Source organism: Rousettus aegyptiacus, unplaced genomic scaffold (genome assembly GCF_014176215.1).
Source record: "Rousettus aegyptiacus isolate mRouAeg1 unplaced genomic scaffold, mRouAeg1.p scaffold_m13_p_17, whole genome shotgun sequence".
NCBI classification, from domain to species: Eukaryota; Metazoa; Chordata; class Mammalia; order Chiroptera; family Pteropodidae; genus Rousettus; species Rousettus aegyptiacus.
In genome coordinates, this window is record NW_023416292.1 from 13975591 (window position 1) to 13993129 (window position 17539).

The window sequence follows — 17539 nt, forward strand, 5'->3', positions numbered from 1 at the left end:
AAATTCACATTAACATTTAAATTGTGTCATGGCTTGAAAACTAAGAGAGGTTTTGGTTGTGTATGTGTGGGGTCAAGGGAGTGAGGGGTGTGACAGTGAGCTCAGGTAACCGGCAGAACATATAAAAAGAGGGTAAATTGGAGGATGACAAATGCCTGACCCCTACCCTTCCTCTTGATGTCTGGGCCAAGTTTGGTAGGAGGCATGCCACATAGCGACGACACCAAAATAGAACTAATAGCATTTTTGAATTAAGAAATGTTAAGAAATAAGTATTCCTAACAGATGGTATTTCCCAGGAGAACCGAATCTTGGGCCTAACAGGTCTGAGCTGAAATCCTGAAATTGCCTGAGTCACAATAACTGTGAAGGAAGAGTCCTCTATTCAGTTTGGCTTTTAATCTCTCCTAATATAAGGTAGCCCCCTCCCCACTGCCCTCCAGCCCAGGGACCAATGCTGAATGGACTTGAGAGATGGGAGGACACAGTACCTATTGTATTTCAGTCTGTGCCAGGGCACCTCAGCAGTGGGCGTAGATCCAGGGCCTGGCTTTCCAGAAATAGGCAGTACTTTCTGGGAAGGAAGAAATCCTTTTTCTCCAGTTCAGGTTCTTTTCCTTTTCTGACACTTTTCCATGCCTTCACTGGGGGGCGAGGAGGACAATGTTGTCTAAAGGAAATTCCAAAAGCTAACTCATATTTAAGGCCAGAATACCATGACTTGAAGCCCATCCCCAAAGAGCCTCTCCGGGAGTGCATAACTACATGCAAACAGAAAGAAAGGATGTATCTGCTGGCTTGAAACTCAGGAGATAAATTCCTCCAGGAAGGCTAGTTTTCTGGCTAAAGTTTCAGGGAGACTGGAAATTCTTGGGATGTGAGGATATCAAAGCCAGGGCTGGGGATGGAAAAAGGTGAAGAAAGCCACATGCGCAAGTCAAAATTGTAAGTGACATTCTTGATTTTTCTGTCTTATCCCTCATAGCCAATCTATTAGCAAGTCTGTCAGTCCCACCAAAGCATGTCCTGAAATCATATCTGTTTACCTTCACTATCATCTTACCTTTACTATCACCTTAGCCAAGCCTCTGCCCCTCTTACCTAGTAAACCAGATGCCCTACAACTAGGTTTTCTTCATTTTCTCTACCTGCTTTCTAATTCGCTCGAAGATAGAGAAATCTTTTACAATTACAAATTAGATCACATCTCATCTGTGCTTAAATCCCTTTATCAGTTTTTTCTTGTTCCTAGAATTAATTCTAGTTCTCTTCTAAGTCTTATAAGCCCACTTACTGTGGTTCCTGCTCTTCTTCTAAGTCTTCTCACTCCCCTCCCCTCCATGGTCATCGTTCTCCAGCCACACAGGAGAACATTCCAAGCCAAATATTTTGATGCCTCAGGGCCTTTGCTCTTACAGTTGTCTCTGCCATGAATTCTCTATCTCACTTCTTCACCTGGATCCACCTTCATGTTGGAGGTAACCGCTCAAATGCTCCCTCCCATGAGAGGCCTCAGGTGACTTCCTTGTCTAAAGCAGTAACACTCCCCATCTCTACCCCTCAGCTCCTATCTCATCACCATTATTTCACTTCTAGCATTTATCGTCATCTAAAATCATCTTCTTTATTGATCTCTTATTTATTTTCTAACTCTCCCACTAATATGATGGCAAGAGTCATTTCTGTCTAGATCTCTGCTATTTGGTTGCTAGCCACTAGATCCACATGTGACTATTGAGAACTTTAAATGTAGCTAATCTGAATTGAGATGTGCTTTAAGTGTAAAATACACACATGATTTTGAAAATTTGGGATGAATATATCATATTCATAAACTTATACTGATCACATGTTGAAATGATAATGTTTCAGATATATTAGGTTAAATAAAATATAACAATTAGTATTATGTTTTTTAAACCAACTTTTAAAATGTGGCTACTAGAAATTTTAGATTGCCCACATTATATTTCTACTGGCCAGGACTAATCTGGACCGCCAGAACTCTCCTCGATGTGCATTAAATACTTGTTTACTGAACCATTGTTTATTTTCACTTTCCCTTTGAAACTTCCCAAAGATAAGTGGCTTCTAGAATTGTCAACTGTTCTTCATTTCCTTGTTTCATCTGTTCTGAATTAGGAGAAAGACAAAGCAAAACTAAATACAAACAACAATAACATCAATAGAAGTTCCCTGAGCTATCTAGCTCCCAGTAGGCAAACTGGGATTAGGGAGCCAGAAGGTAACCTGAGATAGTGACAGTTTCAGCCACTAGAGATCTTCCCTTAGGCCTACGAGGTGACATAAGCAATTTTCCCAGAACCATATTGACACAAGCAATAAATCAAATAAACAAGGCAGAAGGTCTCTGGAACCTGGTCTCAGCCAGTCCTTGTGCAATTCTCCCTTATCATGCAGGCCAAGAGGCTGGGGTGGGGGTGGGAGGGAATTCTCATTCACTGGCCTGTTTGAAAAACACATCCTTCTCCTTGTATGTGGGGTGGGAATTCAGAATTTTGAGGGTCAAATTAGATTGGAGGGAGGGAAAGAGCTGGGGGTTGGAAAAGCCCTAGTGACTTTTTTCCAGCTCTCCTTTTAAGGGCTTCTGGAAATGGAAAAGGACTCAAACTTCAAGTTAGGGAGGAGTGAAAACTGGTAGTGAACTCATTCGCAGGGTTTATCTGATTAATCCTGGGCAGCCCAGATCACAATTCAATCCAGTGAAACACGTGCACATATACTTCTTAGGTGTTCATGTTAAACAATATCAAGCAATCTATGTGGCATTAATATCTAGAGAACGGATGTCAACTTGTTGCTGCTTCCAGAGGACCCTGCCAGGTGAATGCATAACAGGGCAGCTCCCTCTCTAGGAATCACCCACCGCACTTCTGTGCCTGTTCTTTCCTCCCCTCTGCTTCCATAGTTTCTCCTCCTTGGACACCCATGCACTCTCGACCCAACTCTGTGGTCTCAAGGGTCAGACCACAATAATAGTAGAACGGAGATAGTATAATGGGGCTGGGCCCTCTCAGATGCACTCTCTACACTTCTGAGTGTCTCCTCCAAGTGAAGTCTCCTCTAAGCTCTTCTCCTCCACCCCCACCCAGTCCTACCCTCTACTTCCTCCCTGACTTACAAGCTAGTTCCCTGCGCAAGAACTGTGGTGTGACTGTCACCCTCTACAGTAGGAGCTACAGGCCCTGGAGAAACAAGCTCAGATTGTTCAAGGGTGATATAATCAAGTTGGGGGTGGTGGTGGGAGCTAAAGTATGGGTGAAGGAGATAAGAGAAACACAAGAGGGAATTTAAAAGATCTGACAATGAGCAGACTAGGTTGGAGCCAGAAGGGGAGGTAGGGTGTCCCTGAGCCGACTTGGCCTCACCTCTTCTCCTCGGTTTTCTCCCAGCCCTTCTCTTCCCACCCTCTGAGGTCCTGGGAAATCTACCAGCTCCTGAACAGGGCAGTTTCAGTTCTGTTTTAGAAATCCCTTTTTTGGCTCATTTACTTCATTCTTCTGCTCATGACCTCCTCCCTTTCCCTTTTTGCTAATGAATCTTTTTGGAGTAAGCTCTGGGGGTGGGCTGGGGGTGCAGCTGTGGAGCTATTGGTGGCCTTTAGGCCTACCTCTTGCTGTGGCTTTCAACTCACCGTCTGCCCTCAGATAAGGGTAATGGCCTTTACAGGACACTGTGCTGGACAACAGGAATGAGGGCCAGACCCCAGGGTAGGAAGATCTACAGGCTTTTGTACTCAGGTCACTTGGCTTTCATCAGGTTTCTTGATGAGGCTGAGTTGGGGCAAGGAGTTCTACAACTGAAAAACAAATTTAAAAATTTCTTCCTTCCCTCTACCATTATTGGAGTCACATTTGCTCATGGTATAAACTTGGATGGCACAGAAACCAACAGGAAAAAAGAAAGTGAAGATCACCTATAATTCTGCAACCTAGAGAAAATTTCCCCTGGCATTTTTATATATTCCCTTTTTCTCTTTGTTCAGTTCCTATCTTTGTCTCTGTTTCTGCCAGTAACACATGCTGTCTACCGTTTGATAGCCTGCTTTTGTTTTCCCATTGGCATTCATTTTTGAGTATTTCCCCTCATTAAAAATTCTTCCAAAGCAATAATCAACATTTAAGGAATAGATATATGCCTTCCAAAACTAAGACAGTGTTCTTATCCAGGAATTAGTTTTAAATTAGTATTGATGACATTAACAACCCCACTAACACTACCTCCCCCCTACCCACTTCTCCTATCTGAAAGTTTGTCAGGAAGGCAGGTAGGTCAGACACCCCTCACTTAGGCTCTCCAGGTGGGGATTTGTGAGCTTGGGCTGGGGTGGAAGGCTGGTGGTAGGAGGTGGGCATAGGGGAATTGTTTACAGTTGCTCATTCCCCCTCTTGAAGCCCTCACCCCTTGACCAGAGAACTTCCTCCTCAGGGACAGAGTGTGAACAGTTACTTGACAGTTGAACTCAGGGCTCAAAACTACGTGGGTGTATGTTTTGATGCTCAAGCATGCAAAATGATTCAACAAGTTCTGCCAAAATAAAAAGGATCAGACAAGGGAGTTTTTTTCTGTTTCCCTGGAAGTGCCAGCATGATTCTCCCACATCGTGGCTTATTCTTCTGGTTCCCTGAATTTCCTTTAATCTGGCACATACTCTAGAACAGATTGATGCTCCCTTTCTGTGGAGATGGTAGCCAGCACAGCCCCAAAGGCCACTGTCATAGCCTATGTGTCCAGTCCCCTAGCACAGTTTTTGGGAATATTTGGGGTTCTTTGGGGCTTGTATAAGAAAGGAGATTGGAGTGTAGGTGGAAAGGACAGCCAGTAGCAGCTGTGACCCCTACCTCAAAGAAACTTGACACAAACTGCAAGAGAGTGTTCCCAAAGAAAGGCTCTGAGGGCAAATTTTCTCAGCTTCAAGGGTTAGCGGCTAGACTATTCAGGGACTGAGACCTCTGGGAGTAGGAAAGAAGTGAGAAGAAAACCGAATGTAAAGGTGAATGAATAGTAGCAGGGCTTGATTGCCCCAAAAGCTGATTATCATGCTTTCATATCCAGAAAACAAGGGAACCACTGAAGGGGAGGGAAAATATTTCCTTTTACTTTTTTACGTTCTTTTGGCTAGTCTAATCAAATTGACATGAGACAGATTAACAGGAGACAATAGCCAAATTTATTATGCATGTATATACAGAGGCTCCATAATAACAGGGGACCCAAGGACAAATAGGGTAGTTGAGGCTAATATGCCATTTTTGACTAAGAAGATGGACATAGGAGTCTGGGACTTCAAGGGAAAATAGATAATTCACAGGTAAGGTCATAGTCCAAGATAACAGTTCTGGAGCCATCACAGGCTGTCCACAATTGATGAATAAAGGAGCATCCAGACGATGAGTACTGCGTGTGAAGTGTTAGTGAACTCAGGGCAGGGTGAGGTCACCGAGGGCCAGGGGCAGGGCTAGAAAGCTGTCAAGAAACAGGAGAAATGTGAACCAGACCTTGAATCTGGTTAGCTTTTGGAGAAGCAGATTGATAAAGATGAAAAGTGGTAAAAAACCACTTGGAGCAAGGTGAGCTTAGGGTGCAGAATGGTTTGATTGTGGAGGAGGGGTCCTGGGAGGTAAGGCAGGTTGAAGGCTGATTATGGGAACCACTGGAAGACAGGCTAGGGCTTCAATTTCTGTTATAGGCAATGTCTTTTCCATTGTGTGCTCTAAGTCACACTGATCTGTCCCCTACATCCACACCGATCTGTCCCTACCCTCGCCCTGCATTTTTTAATGGCACTTATTTTCTAGTGTTTATATATTGCCTTGTATTATTTTATATGTTGAGTACATGTGTCACACTGTGCCCTCAGCAAGATCATAAATTTCATAGGACAGGTCACATAAAGATTTCCTAACTTGATATTGCTCAGTGTGGTAGCATATCTTAGACATTAAGAGAAAAAGAAAGCTTGGGGAGACCTATGGAGAAGCTGGGATCGTACTGTTGTGACATCTTGTAGTAAGTGCCACCACCACACAGAGACCATAATCAGCACATTCGAAATCTCTCCAATGTTGATTTTAATACTGTTGGAGTTGCCTTGATAGTTTGGAACTCTAGTTTGAGCAGTTTCTCTATAGACGATATTTGATGTACTTCCCATCTGTTAATATAAAATCCTCGAATACGAGTAGAGGAGATAACAAACAACAAAAAGGTCTCATCGTTTACCCAGAAATCTGTTTTGTGCCCCTAATTCTCTTCCCTTCTAAAGAACCTTATCCTTTGATGTTACTTGCCTCCCTTTCTCAGCTTTATCCTAGGGAAGAAACCAACCAGGAACCTTGGGAATCAGGTGACCGAGGGCAGAAAGCAAGAACTGTGCAGAGTAAACACAGCCTGCTGGATGTTTGCTTTGGTTTAAAGAGTCTACTAACCTTTTGTTTTACAGGGAGCTTTACTTTCTTGGTAAATAGCTTTTTTCGTGTGTAGCAATTTCTCCCTGCGACCGGTCAGAGTCTTAAAATAGGCCTGAGTCTTTTCTCCGTAGATCAGTTAGGATGGTAACAGTGACACCTGGGCCATTGGTCCCACGCACATGCCAGGACAATGGCAAATAGTGTATGGGCCTCTCATCTACCCAGGGCACAGCTGTTCATTCATCTCACTGCCTCTTTGAGCCATAGCCTTTGGTGGCCCTGACCACCACCATGTGGTAGAGTCCTCACACTGCAGACACTGCTAGTGACCCTTTTGGAGGGGCGTGAGTAGACATAGAGTAGATTAATTTGGTTCTACAGACACTCTTTAACCTGGTTTTCCATAAAGCAAGGGAAGCTAAATTGGGGTGGGGCGAATATGGGACTAGAACGAGGCCATACCTAGCAGTTATAAAGAACAAGGGCAAAATCTTCCCCTCCCAACTGTGCTTGCTCATGCTATTGGGGGTCAGGGGTATCTGTAGCTGGTTCCTGGGTTGAGCCTCGCCCGCAAGGCCCATCAGATGTTGACCATCCTCAGCTTATTTCCTCCTTTCCTTATACTTACTTTCATTGGAGTAAGACTAGCTCTTCACACACACCGCCCAAGCCACATACACATACGCACTTGTGCCAGCTCTTGCCTGTCTTTGTGCCCTGTGTTCATGTTCTCCTTTCCTCCTGACGAGTCCTTCCCTTTCCTCTGTATCTATTCAATCCTTCCTATACTTCAAGGTCCAGCACAAAGTCGTCCTCCATACAGCTTCCCCAGAGTGTTCCCTTGTCTTTCCCACAATTTAGCCCTGGTTCCTGTCTCCTTATGTTGTTGGGTCAGTTTTGTATCCCTGTAGAGTCTGTGACCTTCAGGAGGGCAGAGGCAAGTTGAATTCTTTTCATGTTTTGCCCACATTACCTAAAATAACTCTTATTCCTGAAATCTATCTCCCTTTTGTCATTCACTTCTGAAATGTCCATAGCTGATTGCACAAAGCTGGGGATCGATATTAGTACTTGCTGATTGGTTAATTTATCTGTAGTCTATATTAAAGAGAAGTAAATAATCACTAAAATGATAAAAGTCTCAGCATGATGTACGAGTTTTATTTTGGATGCTTGAAAAGAGCACATCTAAACACATAATGAACTTTGTGTGCATTTCTCTTTCATTTAGTTGCTGACCAAGTGGGTCTTACTCTAGCCTTTCTTATGTTGAGTTAGAATAATTCAAATTAGTAAACATTAAATGCACATCTGCTAAGTGCAATTCACTGTGCTGGATCCTGTTAACTGGATCTAAGGCCCTGCTCCTGGAGAATTGAGAACATTTTATCAGTCATTGGTCACTTATTTTCTCCTTAGCCATAATGGGAAGTGACCATGATTGCTAAGAGCAGCCATAGGCTGTTCAGGGCAAGAAAAAAATAGGAAAGGAGTTTCAAGGGGTCAGAACCTGGAATGAAGGATTGCAGCTTTCGAGAGCACAAACTTATTGATTCTGAAAGCAAATAGCTTGGCATGAGGTGACTCAAATACCCAATTATGCAAGTGGCACAGCAGTCACCTGAACAAGATGAGACCTCCAATGGAGGGGAGCCAGCCCCAAACTCTTTCTGAGGAGCAGCCAAACCTTTAACAGTCATGGAACAAAGCCAGCAAAGATTTCTGAGAAGAGCTAAATATATCTAGGTTGCCTGAGGTGCTTGAGGGCATGAACTTAAGGGAAAAAAAGGCCAATAAGGAACTACTTATATGCCAGGGAGAGAGACCAGAAAAGACAGTACCCACGGCTGCTGAATCACAATGACCAAAAAGGGAAATCTCACAAAAGCTGACAGTAGCAGCTGCTTAGCCATATCAGTATGGGTGGGATAGGGGTGGGGAGAGGGAAAGGTTGTCTTTAACTGTGGCACTAGAATCATCCTGGGGATTTAGGAATGACAGAAGACCAGGAACCACATCAAGCTTCCACTACCTCTAATGGCTTCTAGAAATGTAATGTTTTCTTAAAGAACCAGATAAACAGCTGGTTTATATCAGCTCATTTTTAATGATTGGAGCATGCAATCATTAAAGGTACAATAGCTTGGGAACATAATGGCAGAATCCCAACTACTGATGGTCCACAGAGAAAATGCTGAGATCATCGTCAATCTAGACAATATATTATTTAACTTGCAAGGAGCTTGAGGAAGCCAAGATGAAGCGTTATTTTGTCCCTCATGGGTGGCTCTCACAGGTAAGAAGAGCGGGAAGAAGTGACACATATTGATATCCATCAGTATCTTTGTAAATACTATTACATTTAATCCTTTGGGATATGTATCATCCTCATTATATAGATAGATGAACCGAGACTTGTGGACTTTACATACTCTTACAAGGTCATATTGATAATAACTACTAAAGCCAGCAGTCGAACTTAGGCTGCCTAGCTCCAAAGCTTGAGCTCTTTCTTCTCCACTTTAGTGTTATCTGCTCTCTCTACTCCTTTTGGGTATGAAATCCCAGACAGGGAGAGAGCTTAGTGTAATTAGGACATTGGGGGAGGGGGGCAGAATTGAGAGCTTCTTGCTCATAAAACCTCCTGGATCTTGGGCCAATCAAAAGCTAACAATCGACCAACACCCTTCTAAGCCAACACAATGCTTTCCTACTTGGAATTTTAATTTTTTTCAAAATGACATTTCTCTGAGAAGTACATTTAACTGGGTGAAATGTGGGCGCCATTGCCTTTTTTTCTCTCTTCGCTTTCAGCATATGATAATCTTTCTGGTTATGTCCCAGTCTCGTTGTTCTTTGCCCTAGGTGCAGAGAAAGTACATGTTTGCCCAACCTTTATACCACATTGCTCTGAGCAGCACAGGCTCTGATCTGGACTAAGTCCACTTAGTGGAGGGGTGGGTGGCCTTTTACTGACCCTTCCAGGAACACCTGTCTTCCCAAGGTTCCCCTGGTGCCTGTGCTAGTGGCAAAGTGCCAGGATGGGGGAAGAGTGGGCAGCAACCTAGTTTTTCACAGGAAGTTCCAGAAATGGTCCCACCAACTTCTCCAGGATGAGCCGCAAATGCCTTTGCTCACCCTTAAATCCTCCTAGTTTCTTTCTTCTCTCACTTCAAGCATTGGCTGCACATGCCTGTAACACATGTTTAACACTCAAGAGGAAAACAAACAATGGGGATCTCATACCTGAGTGCAAGACAATTTTTCAGAGACAGGTATAGCTTCCAGGAGCTCCTTGTCGTCTTCTTTCCTCTTCTTGTCTTAAGGCTGGTGCTTCTTAGGATTTTGTCTTGGGTATCTTCTTATCTCATTGTATTCATTCTCCCTAGGTGATCTCATTCTTCAGTATGACAATGATCACTACCTATATGTCGATGATTCTGAAACTCTCTTCTCAGAATCCAGTATCCACCTGTCCACTAGACACCTCTACTTGGAAGTCCCTCAAGGTACAGTGACTGCTAGTTAGTCACTGTTGAATGCATGGACTATCTAAACCTTAAAGGTTGGCAGCTCAGGCAGAGATTGGATTTTACAGGTGTCTTTTATTGTTGTTGCTTTGTGAGGTAGTTTGGAGTGGTGGAAAGCTCTTAAGTTTCAGAATACATCTGCATTTAAACCTTGTTCTAATATTTATATCTATCTATTTGAAAGCTACAGGTCCAACTCTGAGGTAGACAGTATGGCATCCCATCCGAGATTCTAGATCTGGTTCTGATGCAAGTCAGTTGGGTAAATTTAGGCAAGTCCCTTTGCCTCTCTGGATTTCATGTGATAGTTGAATTGGATGACTTCTGAGGTTCTTTCTAACACTTTTTGGGCGGAAGCATTCTAGTGCCTCTGGGTAGGAGGGTTTTTTTCAGTCTAACTAGCTGATACTTTTTACTGGGAGAAATACCATAAATCTCAACAACTTGGCAAATTTTATTCTGTTTTTCTATAGCTTTGTCTAGGCCTCTCTGAATGAGGCTGAAAACTAGTTGTTGGTTTCAACACTGTCCAAACTTCAGATTTCTGTCATAATAGATGTATACATAGCAGGCTTAGAGATGAAAGTAAAAATATCTCCATCCCAAACAGACACCTATTTTTGTCTAATTCATCCTCTGTCCTTCTTCCTGAAACATAGAATGGCAGAAGCAGCTGTTGTCTGAGCGCACAGGGCAAGTGCTTGTCTGCATGGGTGACTGTGCATAAGGGAGCTGTATTGGTAACTACTTGACAAGATGTCAGATGCACAAATGATGCCTCTAAGTTAGTTGTTGTTTTTCCAAGTATTTACCTTGGTAGATGCATAGTTATTCTAAAACTGTTTGGGGGCTATATTGTTTATTTCTGATATCAAATTAATTAAAATTTTAATCACAATGATATAAGCCCTGTTGAAACAAGTCAAATGTGCTAAAAACACTTCTCAACACAGCAATCCAGTAGCCTCCTGACCACCTCCCCCGCATCCTGCTCCCCAGAGGTAATTGCATTTAAGTCTTTCAGCTCTTTCTTGTGATATGTACTTCCATATTTTAAAATAATATTCTCATACTTCTGTTACTTTATTAATAATTTGCCATTATTTTTATTTTACCATGGATGAAATTTGAGATCTCTTATACTCTTTTCTTTCTCTTATGCATTTAGCTCCTCCAAAGGAGAATTAAAAACAATATTCAATGTTTAGGTTATTGTGACCACTGAAAGATTGTTCATCCTAAACCAAGTGGTGGACTATAATTTCAACCTGTTGGGTTTTTTTTTAGGTAGTTCATGATTGCCTGCTTCCTCCTCTTCTTCCTCCTTTGTAGCTATGGCTAAATTCCTCTACACTGTTTAATATCTTCTCTATACAAATTTCCATGTTGTCAAACCAGGTGTCTGTGGGGAATGGAGATAACTTTGCATTCATCTTGAAGCCTGCTATGTGTTCAACACCATTTCATTCTAGAGACCTTCCCCCAGAAGCCTCTGTCCCCCAGCAACTCTTTGGCTCGCTCTCCTGATTCGTTCATTGCAAGGCTGTCCAGATGGGACCACCCCACACAGTTATCTGAGAATTTCCCACATCTTTCTCTTATGGTGCATGTCCTATTTCCTGGATCTCATGCCTTCTCCTTTCTTGGTTTAAACATCATTTTGTTAGGTACATTCTGTAGGAATTCCTGAGAAAGGGTACATAGGCAGTAAGTATTTTGAAATCTTGCTTGTATGAAAATGTCTGTATTCTATGCTCATATTTAATTGGAATTTCCTTCTAGTTGGGAATAGATGAAAATTATTTTCCTTCAAAAAAAATTTTTTTTTTTTGCCTACTGGCTTCTAGTGATGTTGAGAAGTCTACTGCTCTTCTTATTCCCTGTTTCTTTGTCCAGAATCTATTTTTATCCCTAGACGCTTTTGTTTATCCCTAGTTTATGTACTTTTGTGTGAGTCTTTTAAAATTCATTATGTTGTACACTTGATGGGCCCTTTCAGGGTTCTTCAGTTTCTTGTTTTTGTTTTTTGTCATTGCTTTCGTTGTTGCTGTTGTTATTTTTTGATAATGCCCTCTCTATCATTTATTTTCTTTCTGAAACTATTATTGGTCAGAAAAATGACTCTCTAGATTGATTCTCTGATTTTCTAAATATTCTTATCCATCACTTTGCACGTGTTTTATACTCAAATATATTTATTTTTTTACATCTTCCACTGAGTTTATTGGATGTTTTTCAATTAATGTTTATAATGAAGCACTTTTTCTTATTCTCATAGTTCCTTTTGCTGTTCTTTTTGCATTCTATTTCTATTTCATGGATATAATCTTTCTCCTATCTCTCTGAAGATGGTAATGATACTAATTATATAATCATGGTAGTTCTCTGATTTCTGAATTGCCTCTACTTCCTCCAGATCATTTTATCACTGTTATTATCTTAATCATTCATGTTGGAGGGTTTTCTTAAGTATCTGATGCTTTCTAGTTGTTGTTATTTAAAGTGGAGTTTTATCAACTGGTGAGCTACATTTTAGGGTCATCAGGTGGCAAATGGGTTTTTTTACACACAGCTTGCCATATTGGGGAAATAGGAAATATAGTGTAAAGGCCAGGTCATTGAAATAGGGGTCAATGAATTAGTATGCTAAAAGATCAATGCTTTTTCCTCTTTCATTTAGGGTGACTTATTTTTTGTTTGTTTCATTCTTGAACTTTAGAAATCATCAAAGGGGTTAATAAGTAATTACCCCTTTGAGGTCATTTTAGATGCTGTCTGAAACTGGCTGCAAGGTTGGAACTTCGACTCATTGAGCCTGAAGACCACCTCTTTGGGAATGGATATAACCAGTTAAAAACAGATTTAAAAAAGATTATATGGATAATATGACTACTCATAGAATTATGATTGATACAATTGTGCCAAGCAAGAAGAAAACTACTATACAGATATAAAATCCTAATTGAGCTCTGTGATCTTTGGCTTTCAAGGGAGCAGTTTCTTGTAATATCACTATATGATTACTGCTGTTATTAGGAACCTCTCTGCAATAGGACAGTCATGTGGGAAGACAGAAATTATAGATAACAATGTTTGCAAATAAGGTAAAAATGTCTTCTCCTTGCTCTGAAAACAAGGAGTTTTCAAATTTTAAATGATAGGTGTCAGATTTCTGCTCCCTCAATTTCATCCCTGGCCTGTTATGCAAATGCATCAATTTCATACCCTGAACCCAAAGGCAATGTTTTTCTCTTTCTTCTATCCATTCATTTGTTCATCCAGCCACCTATCTTTATCCTACCTACTTGTCAAGACCAAGTCTAAGAAGCTTTGCTCAACTACTTAATTCTACTGGTTTCTCCTTTCCCCGAATACCTGCAGCATAGCTGTTGGCATCACACATTCCAGCATGTAGTTAATTCGCGACTTCGATTCCTCAGGTTTAGTCATAAACACAAATGCCTCCCAGTGGCTAGGCAGATAATGAAATGAAGTCTCCTCTGTGAGTCAGCTAACTGAGAGTTCTGGGGACTGGAGTGAACTGGAGAGTGGGCACTTTCAGTAATGGGCGGCCTCGCCTTTGCTTCATCCACTGCTATCTGGCAGGAATGCAGGTCAAGGGTCATATATCTCCTAGGTTTTCAAGAGAAGCCAGATATCTAGGTTGTTATGTGATTAAAAAAAAAATGGTGGTTCAATTTTACAAAAATGCAGTGTAGGGAAAACACAGTAAATGTTTCATACTGTAGGTTGGCAGCCTCTGACATCAGTTTTCTCTTTCCATAAAGTAATGAGCTTCTTGAGCTCTTTGTTCCAAATTCCCCACAGCAGCTCATGAACTAACCTGCATGCATAGTAGATGCCTCACAAACACTTGGCCAGCTTTCCGGAACATGACATCCAAGCCAACCAAAATCACTGTTTCAGGGGACTCTCTGTAGGTGGTGCAAAGGGAAACCTCCCCCTAAAACTAAAACTCACTTATGTATAATGCCTCCTCCTTGCCCCCAAATCTGGTGGGTCTTGATGCATTTACCTAGCAGGTGTAAATGAGGTATTAATGTGTTCTCTATACATAAAATTTCCCCTTAACCTTCTATTCCTCTAGAGCTGCCACTAATAAATATGCTACCTCTTTTCTATCATCTCATTTATTTCTTATTCATCCTTCCACATATATGACTCCTCAGAAACCACTGTCAATAGTAAGGCCACCAGTGACCTCTTCAATGTTACGTGCAGTGACGCTAACCAACCCTGCACCTCCTCTTAATCTGACTTGAATCTCTCTGTAGCATTTGATGCTATTGGGTATTCCCTCCTTCTTAAAACTCCTTTGTTCCTTAGTCTTCGGGACTCTGTTCTCTCCTGCATTTTCTTCAGTCTTCCTGGATACTCTTCATTAGGCATCTTTTCCTGCCCAATCTCTAAATATGGCAATTTTCTGCAGGTGTCATTCCAGGTCCTCTCCCCTCTCCCTCCCCACATTCATGCGGGATGACCTTATCTTCTCCCGTGACTCTACCCCACCCTTCCACCCCATGAGTGCTGACGATGCTCTCGGTTCTGCCCTCTCTGTTCCAGACTCGTCTCATCAGCTGCCTTCTGGCAGTGTCTGTCTCCATTGATACTTCAAACTCACACATCCAAGTGTGAGCTCATCATTCCCACTCTGTCTCCTGCTGCTCCTCTTCCTGCATCTCTGTTCTTTGTGAGAGGCATGCTATTACCTAGTGGCCCACACATGAATTTTGCCACTTCCAGTATAGGATTATCCAATAAGAACAAAATGGCAACTGCTCGAAACACCAAAACAAAACAAAACAAAAACAAAACTGGGGTGTCAAAAAATCATTTTGAGAGAGTTTAGAGCTGAAAAAAAATGTATCAAAATAGCCATGCTAGAAAAAAACAAAACAAACCCTTTCGCAATTTCTTACATTTATTTCATAGCTAGATATTACCTTTATTTTGAATGATGCATACAAGATGTGAGTGGGCATTACCTTTTTCAGGGCTTAGAACAACTAAGTAAGTTCTTACTACAGCCATGGTCATCCTCAGCCACCCCTCTCCACCTCCAATTGGTTCCTAAGGCCTGTTGATTTTGCCTTTTTGACAACAACTTAGTCAACTCTGATGCTATCTTAGGGCTTTTGCTGCCTGCTGCCAGGATTGCTGTGCAGCCTCTCAACTAGCTCTCCGCATGCATTCTTCACAGAGCTGTGTAGCTGCTTCCTGTAGGTCATTCTCTTTCCTAAAATCTTTCAGTTGCAATTTAGTAAATTCAAGGGAAGTTTCAGCAATTTAGCTTGGCTGACAAGGCCCTGCAGGCCCCGCTTGTTCTCACTTGGCCTCCTCTTCTCCATGCATTACTTCTCTTCTAGCCTTCACTCTAGATTTCCCAGACTTACTCCACCCCTTGTCAGTCCCACATCCTTCCACCTGAGGAAGGGGTCTGCCAGAGAAGTGAAAGAAAAGGCAAAAGAATCTAAACCCATGGTCTCCAGAAAAGAAATTAACCCCCTAGCCTGTCTCCTAAAAGCTTCCAAAGGAGAAATAATCAAACATGCAGGGATAGACCTCAGCCAAGAAATTTACCTGTGCCTCTGGGTTTTCTTTTGGTCATGGCTTTTGCCCCCCAAAATGTAGGTAGATTCGTTAACGGGGCCTCATGCACAAGAGGGTCATTATTTTCTTTCTCTCAATGCTCCACTCAGTGTGAGCATCTTCACGTCACCACCCATGAGCCAGCTTCTCAGCTGACAGAACTCGTGTCTGCTGTAAACAGGACCTGGGAGAACGTTCTGTGTGCCTCTGGTCAGAACTTGGCCTTGGCTGGGGTGGACGGCATTACTCACTGGAGCCCCATCCTCTCCTCTCCCCAAAGTTGTTTGCCCATTTCACCAGGGGGCTAAAATGGGGGATGGAGGGGAGTTGGGAGAACACAGAGGAGGGGGCTGTTTGTTTTCTTCTTTGTGTTAACAATACAACATCTGTTCCCCAGCCTGGCAGCTGGACCAAAGTGAAATGATGTGAGCATTCATTGCCCTCTGAATCAGAGAGTGGGGAGTGGGGGAAGGAAGGAGGGAGTGGTGCGACTGGGGCTGAAGCCTCCCCAAACAATAGCAATAGCAACAATAATGAAAATGTCTCCAACACCACTTGGCAGGCGGACCCAGGCTGCCCACGGTGCCGGGTAACTGGATGTTCTGGCTGATCCACATATTGTAACTAATGCACTGAACAGTGATCTGTGTGCCTTTTTAAAAGAATCACCCAATTAAAAGAATAGTGTTTACCTGGTAAATATCTATTTTGGCTCATGCACTTTGATAGAAAACTTCTTTATTTACCCAATAATGACACCAAGAGAGGTAAAATTAGAGCTAGAGAAAAAAATAAAATAAGTTAGAGAGAGAGCAGTGAGGGGAAAGATGGACCCACATCCTCCTGGTTTTCCTCTCACCTTCCTCCTGTTCTTTCTTTCTCTGATGTCGCAGATTGGCACACTCCAGGACCCAGTCGGTGGGCCTCGTCTCTCATCTACCTGCAGCCGCTCTTGGTGTTTTCATCTAATCTAATGACTATAATTACCATCTAATTTAAGGATCTTTCTATAAGGACCATTCCCAATTTATATCTCTAGCATGGACCAACTCCTTGAGTTCCAGCTTCATATATCCAACTGCTCGCTTATCATCTCCAATCAGGTATCTTAAGGCAAATCCGGCCAAGCATCCCAAAATGAGAATCTGATGTCTTCCATCCTCTGAACTTACTCTTCCATTATCTATCTTCCTTATTTCAGTTAATGACAACTTCATCCTTCTTTGACTCATCTCTTATTCACACTTCACAACAAAACTGTTGACACCTCCTGTTGACCTTAACTTCCAAATGTACCCCATAACCCAATCACTTCTTCCCACTCTAAGCCATCATTAGTTCTTACCTAGATTATTGCAAGCAGCCTCCTGACTGCTCTACTTCCACTTGTATGCCTCTCTATCCCTCCTGCACCCAGAAGATTCTCAGAGACAGCAGGGATTCTGTATAATTGTAATGTAGATTAGCCTCTCACAAAACCCCCAATGACTCACTTCCTTTCTCACTTAGGGTAGAAACTGAAGTTCTTACAGCAGCTTACTAGGTTGTTTGCAATATGGCCTCCTTCCTATTAGCTCTCTGACTTCTCACACTGTTAACTCTTCTTCAGCGTTACTGGCTTCTCTTTTTAGAATGTGCCAGGCACACTCCCAGGCCTTTTCTTGAATTGCTCTTCTCTCTGCTTTTTGTTTCTCTTACTCTTTCATGTTTAAGGTCTTTAATAAACTCAGCATTTCATAATCTCCTTTCTTAGTTTATTTTTCTCCATAACGCATCCCACCTAGCAAGTTATATCTTCTACCTCTTTATTTTACTCATTGCCTCCTCCCAGTGATGAGTTAAGCTTCACGAAGGCTGGGAATTTTGTCTGTTTTATACTCTGCTGTACCCCGGCACCTGGAACAGTGTTTAGTACTTAGAAGGCACTCAGTAAATATTTGATGAATAAATAAATTGATGAGTAAGCAA